Raw genomic sequence first — 6,645 nt, forward strand, 5'->3', positions numbered from 1 at the left:
CTGAGAACTAACATGAAAATCACATTCTTTTTAATTACTTGCAAGATAAAATACAAATGAAACTCTCTGTGCTGTCCACATTCCTTTTCCCTATCTACCTATCCAACAACATTCTCCCTTCTCTTCCCCATCCTCCTCAAGCTGCTCAGGCACCATTGTGAAGGATATGGTGTCAGAATCTAGACAGATGGTAACAGCTTCATAGCTTTATTCAGCAGTTGTCCCACTGCCGTCAGTGGTTCTACTGACATGCATAAAGTTACTCACATGCATAAGTCTTTGCCAGATCAGGATCGTACACTGGTGTAGCCCGGAACTAACTCCATTGACTTCAGCGTAAAAGTGGTATAAGCCAGAGGGGGACCCACATCCCTAGTCTTATTACAGAGAACTTGTTCTGATCCATCACAAAAGGATATAATTAACTACAGAGTATGATGAATTTCTAAACCTCCCAGATTTTGTGTCCATAACAAAAATCTGCCTGTTCAGTGGTTGCTCAGCACTTTTAAGATTCTGTCTATTCCATTTTACATGAACTAAGCATTATCAGTGTTAAATTATTCCTAGTTATTCCTGAAATACACAAAGTATTACATTACTCTTAAACAGTAGCCTAATACCATTTGCTATAGTTAACAGCTGAACTGCAACAACATCTCATACATACTGTCTAGTATCTGTATTCCACTTTTCAGTAAATAAATTATTGTTATTGCTAATATGGGCTCTGATTCACGGATGCACTTACGTGATGCTAACTTTACACACATCAGTAATCCTTTTAATTTTAAGTCTGTGCTTAATCTCATGGAAGTCAGTACTTACTAAATCGAGGCCTTGGCCGATATTTTTAAATTCATTTTGAGTTCTTCAGGGATCAATATACCAATTAATATTCATGCTCAGTTTCAGCTTAGTTATGCCTGAGATGAATTTGGCCCATTTTTTCATGTAACATTTTGCTGCTGTGCAAAATAAACTAGGGAATGCAACAAGAATAACAACGACAAATACGTCAGAGCAGATTTAAATCCCTATTTAGCATCTTCCAGGATGCAAGTCCTTCTTCAGCTCACTATGTACCTTTGTATCTGCTAGAGCATATTTTAAACACTGATTCACTATTTTGATTTATTTGCTCAACAAATATGTGTTATATTTAGACAATATTTTACAAACACATTGGGGCAAATTTCTCACTGTTGATGTAATTCAACTTTTAGTTGTGTTACTAGAAAGGAATTTAGCTTAGTTAACCTTATTCATGGAGGACCTATTCACCATTAGAAAATGGCTTTCTGACTGATTGTCAGAGATTTTTATACGTGTTTGTTAGGCTCAGCAAATGCTTGGGCCTGTTTTCATCTTGTGAAAAATTCCATTTCTCAAGACACTCCCAGCTAAGGTTGCCAATTCTGGTTGGACATATTCCTGGAGGTATCATCACATGACATAATCTTAAATTAAAGATTAATCTTTAATTTCTGGAGACCCCCGGACAATCCTGGAGGGTTGGGAACTCTACTCCCAGCATGGTATTTTGAGGTTATTATTCTATTTCTCTGTTTAAAATAATTCAGTGACTAAATTTAAAGCAAGTTTCTCAAGAAACAGTTCCCTTTTTCCTTTCAAATGTGGACAGTCCCTCCTAAATTGCACTGGCCTGAGGCCTAGGACAGACAATACTCAGTCCTGTGCCAATGAGTGGTTTAATGTCCGATATCTCATGTCTCAGTAGGGGTCAGAAATAGGAGCTTTATACCATTGGAAAGAGGAAATATGGAGCTTCCCAATGGGACAGACAGAACTGGATTCAGTCCCTGGAAGGTTCAAAGATATTGAACCTTAAAATGTTGGTATCGTTAGGTATAGGAAATCTATTTTAAGTCATTTTAGGATGTTTTTATTGCTTTATCTGAGCCTTTTACATTAGGACTCGAGAGGGATAAAAAAGTACTTCAAATAAAATATATAAAAACTCTAAAACATTTAAATAAATAATAATTGTGAAATAGCTATTTTGTAACCTGGTTGTCATATGCAGAACATATGATTTTAATCATATTAAATATATAGATATTTTGCAAGTGATATTGTAAATAGTGGACTTGTGGCTCCTCTGGTTATGGGTGATACAATCCCAACAAAGTCTTAATTCCACCTCACTACACCGTGGATTCTTTCTCTAATTATTATTATCCCTGGTCAAGATCAAGAACATACAAGAATCAGCCTTTGTCCAGTGAAAGCCTTTCTATACATGCAAATGTTGTGACTTTGAAGCCTGAAGTTTTGGGGCCATAGAAAGCTAGAAACTGAAGGTGAGATACACACATGCCTCCCACAAACACTAGCTCCTTTACACCAGCTAAAAGCCTGAGCAGCATAAATAGGCCCTCAGAGCCCCCACTTGTGGCTGGAGGAGGACTCCTCAGTGCAGACACAGCAGAAGAGACTTGTAAAGCTGTTTTCCAAGGACCCCATTGCATAGGGGGTGTGCCAGTGGCAGGCCTGGGAGGGTGTGTTGAGGGTGAGGGTGTAGAAGACCACTCTGCAGAGACTGTAGGAGGTGTTGTGGTCCAAAAGGCAGGGGAGGCTTAACTTAAATAGGTTAAGTTATACTGGGGACCTTCTTCAGACCAGGATTGGGAAGATGCAAAGTGGCTTTAAGCTTTAGGGCCCTGGGCTGCAAGTTCTGCTCTGTGTCTGTTAAGGGTATGTATTCACTGCACAGTTAACTCAGGCTCTTACTGGTGTCCCTGTTTTAGGGTTACTGCACCTGATCCCCACTGTGTGGTCTGCTCAAGGAATGCCCTCTCAGGTCTCTTGATGTAATCTCCCTCTGGCAAAGGACCCACTCCTTTCTGATCAGGACTTTAGGCTACAGCTCCCCTGCAATTCACTGTGATTCTCTCCAGCAGGTCTGATAAAAAATCCAGCTCCTGTGCTTTGCCTTCTCTCCAAGTTCTATGAGCAGCATGTGCCAGCAGTTACAAGTGACCAAACACAGCTCTAACCAGGGCCAGCCCACAATATTTTGGCACCTGAGGTGGGGAGCTCAAATGACACCCTCCTGTCCCCTCGCTTGGGCCAAAACTTTGAAAGGTCTCAATTCTGCCTTCTTCCTGTTCTACTCCTTTCATGGTACTGCTCTGCTACCTACCCCAATAAAGGAGAACTAACAACTTAAAATGCCTTGTTCAAAAATGTTAAGTAACACTTAATTTTCAAACACTTGAACAGCAAATGTAATTTTTCTTGTCTGGATAGTAAACATTGGCATTTTTATCTGTTTGAATAATCAAAGTGGTGCTTTCTGTGCCTTCTTGGTTGCAAAGATTTGAACTGCTTCCTGAAGGTCCACAGTCTGGGCCAGCTCATGCTCTGTTGAGATGTTGCAAGGCCGAAAAGCCTCTCCTGTGTCACTGTGGAGCATAGATGTGTTTTTATCAACTTCAGCTTGGAGAAGCTGCATTCTCCACTGGCAACTGTTACAGGAAGTGTTAGAAGCATGTGCAGAGGCAACAAAAGCATTTGGAAAGAGGGTGGTCATCTTATTTGTGCACATATACTCCACAACAGCCTTTGGAGTTGATCCTGCTAAAATGTATCTTTACAGGGCTTTCTGTTCATCACCTAAATCACTCACATCAATATCGCACGTCATCATGTGTCAACATTGTCTCTAGTACCCTGCATTGCTGGTGTAGGTCTTCTTCAGGTATAGTGAGGAGTTTTGGAATATCATACAACATCCCAAATATACTGCTGTGTCCTTGAGTTGCATAAAACGTTCTTCAACTGACTGTCTTGCACAATCTAGCACATGGTTAAATAATTCAACTTTGTTGTTTGGGGTCTCTTAGGAGATTATCCGGTGCCTTGTAATCAAAAAGTCATCTTCTTCTTCGGTGACTCTTGTAGTCTTGAATGGGTGGGAAAATAGCTTTAGTATGAAGTTCTTCTGCCAACTTCTGTGGTGCACTCTTCAGAACATTTTGAAATCCCTCATCTCACTGGTAAGACTGTAGGTACGACTTTGCTTTGTCCAGTTGTTCCATTGCTCCAAATATATCAAGGTCAACACCTTGGAGTCTCTTGCTTGCAACATTTATTTCAAACAGTATGTCATGCCACATCACTAAGCCACACAGAAATTTGAAGTTATGTATGTTTCTTGTGATTCCATTTTCCTCTGCCACTGTTCTCCCATGAACAGTTCCTGTCATAGCATTATCCTCCATCATGGCAATTATGGCATCATCTATCTTCCCAATTTGGTGTTTGATAGGCTTTATCACCTCCACTCGACTTTACCATTGTGTGGCACTCAGTGGTTTCAGTTTCAGAGAGGATGTTCCCAGATGTTGCTTCAAAATTTGCCATCAGTGAGTTGATGCAGAGAAAAATACATAGATGCTTTGAATTACGTTTAAAAAATTCAGCAGCCTCACTAGAAGCTGATGCTACATCACTGACCACCAAGTTCAATGAATGAGAACTGCATAGGACAAAAAAAGCTTGAGGGTTTAACTCTTGGATCTTTGTCTGCACTCCTCTGTTCTTTCCTCTCACGTTGGCACCGTTATCGTAGCCCTGACCTCTCATGCCAGCTATTGCAATTCCCGTATCTTCCAACTTTTTAAGAAGCACATTTGTCATACCAGCTCCTGTAGTATCATCAATGTGAATAAATTCTAGAAAATGGCCTCCGACAGTCACCATTTCAGGGACATTTTCAGTGGGTTCTGTTGTTAAAGTAAAGTAATTTGTTTCGTATGGCTGATGTCAGGTGTGCAGTCCAGAATAACAGAGTAATATCTTGCTGACCTCAGATCTCCCACAATATTCTGTTTGCTTTTGTTGCCAGTAACTTATTAATCTCATTATGAATTGTTTTTCAAAGGTAGTGATGTGTGTACATTTCTTGGGTGGTGACTCTTCTTAAATGCTCCTGGAGTACAGCATCAAACTCAGCCATCAGGTCCACAATTTTAAGGAAGTTTCCATTGTTTGGCACATGCAGTTGATCTGAAGTGCCACGCAGTGCTAGGTTTTGGGTAGCAAGCATTCTCACAATGGCAATGAGTCTTTTCAGAACATTTTGCCAGTAAAGAGACTCTGATGCAATCTTCTCTTGATGCTGAATCATCTATGGTGGCTTGAATCTTAGCCCCTGGTCTACACTATGCGTTTAAAAATCGATTTAAAGAGTATGTTAAATCGATTATAATGCTGTACGTCCTACCCTACAACGCCCTTATCATCGATATAACGGCTCTTTAACAATCGATCTTCTGTACATCCACCCCGATGAGAGGAGTAGCGGAAATAAATTCAATAATTAAAACATATCCCGATTACGGTTAGTGTGACGGAAATCGACGTTATGGCCTGGCACGCCGGCGGTATCCCCACAGTGCCCACTGGACCTCGAGAACAGGCAATCTGAAACATCGCGCATGCACGGGCAGGTGAAACAGGAAAAGCCCGCGCAACTTTTCGAATTACATATTCTATGTATGACCCACGCGAGTGGAGCTCTGATCAGCCGCAGGTGCGATGTCTCCAAATCCAAAAAAAGAGCCTTCCAGCACTGAGGATCCGTACGGCAGATACTAGATCTGATGCGTATGGGGAGACAAATTGTTGTATCAGAGCGTCACGGTCACAGAACAACGAAATGCCAAAGCGTTGAAGAAAGAAAAATCTCCAAGGATACCACAGCGCTGCATGACAAGTGTTAATGGAGAAAGCCAAAGAATCAAATGGTACGCTCATGAGGAGGGAGGGACCCGAGTACTGAGGAACTCAAGCTTATCCCACAGTCCACAGCCCAGTCTTCTGAAAAGTATTTGCCATTCGCTGAGACTGCCAATGTCTGTAGGTGCCCTCAAAACACAGGTCTGCATGGTTCAGTGGAATAGCTCCTCAGTTTACATTCCCCACCGCCCCACCCCATGTGAAAGCAAAAGGGAAGAAATTCATTTCCTTGACATTCTTTCGAATGTCACCCCTATGTGTAACTGAGAGTTGCTGCCTGGTAGACGCGAGCTGCAGCAGTGAAGAGCGAGTATCTGCTACTGCTGCCCCTCCCTGTGGTAGAGGGTGCAATATGACTATATCCTCGTTGCCAATCAGCCCATGCAGTGGCTCCTTGCTAGACCTCAGGTAAGAGGGCTGAAGCCAGGGGCGCCGGGTAAAAATGGGAATGACTCCGCCATTACTCCCCAGTAGATGTACAGAATCTGGTAAACCGTTCTTCATCATCAAGCAAACTGGGGTGGAGCCTTCATGGACCCCTCCTTTCCTGTGTAAAGAAAAGATTCTGTACTACCTGGACTGTCATAGCCCGGGAGGCGCTTCCCCCTCATTTATTCTCATAACAAGTCTCTGTTTCTTATTCCTGCATTCTTTATAATTTCATAACAATGGGGGGACAACTGCCACGGAGGTAGGCCCAGGAAAGAGTTGGCGGGAGAAGGACAGCAATGGGTGGGTTGGTGCAGTGGGCACCCCCTGGAATACTGCACCAGAAGTGTCACGCATAGTGACGTCGGATACACTGGAATCCTTCATAATTACACTTGCCCCTTATTTAGGCAGACTGACTTCGTATTTTTAGGAGGAACCACGGCGAGG

The sequence above is a fragment of the Chelonoidis abingdonii genome, chromosome 2 (assembly GCF_003597395.2).
Source record: "Chelonoidis abingdonii isolate Lonesome George chromosome 2, CheloAbing_2.0, whole genome shotgun sequence".
NCBI classification, from domain to species: domain Eukaryota; kingdom Metazoa; phylum Chordata; order Testudines; family Testudinidae; genus Chelonoidis; species Chelonoidis abingdonii.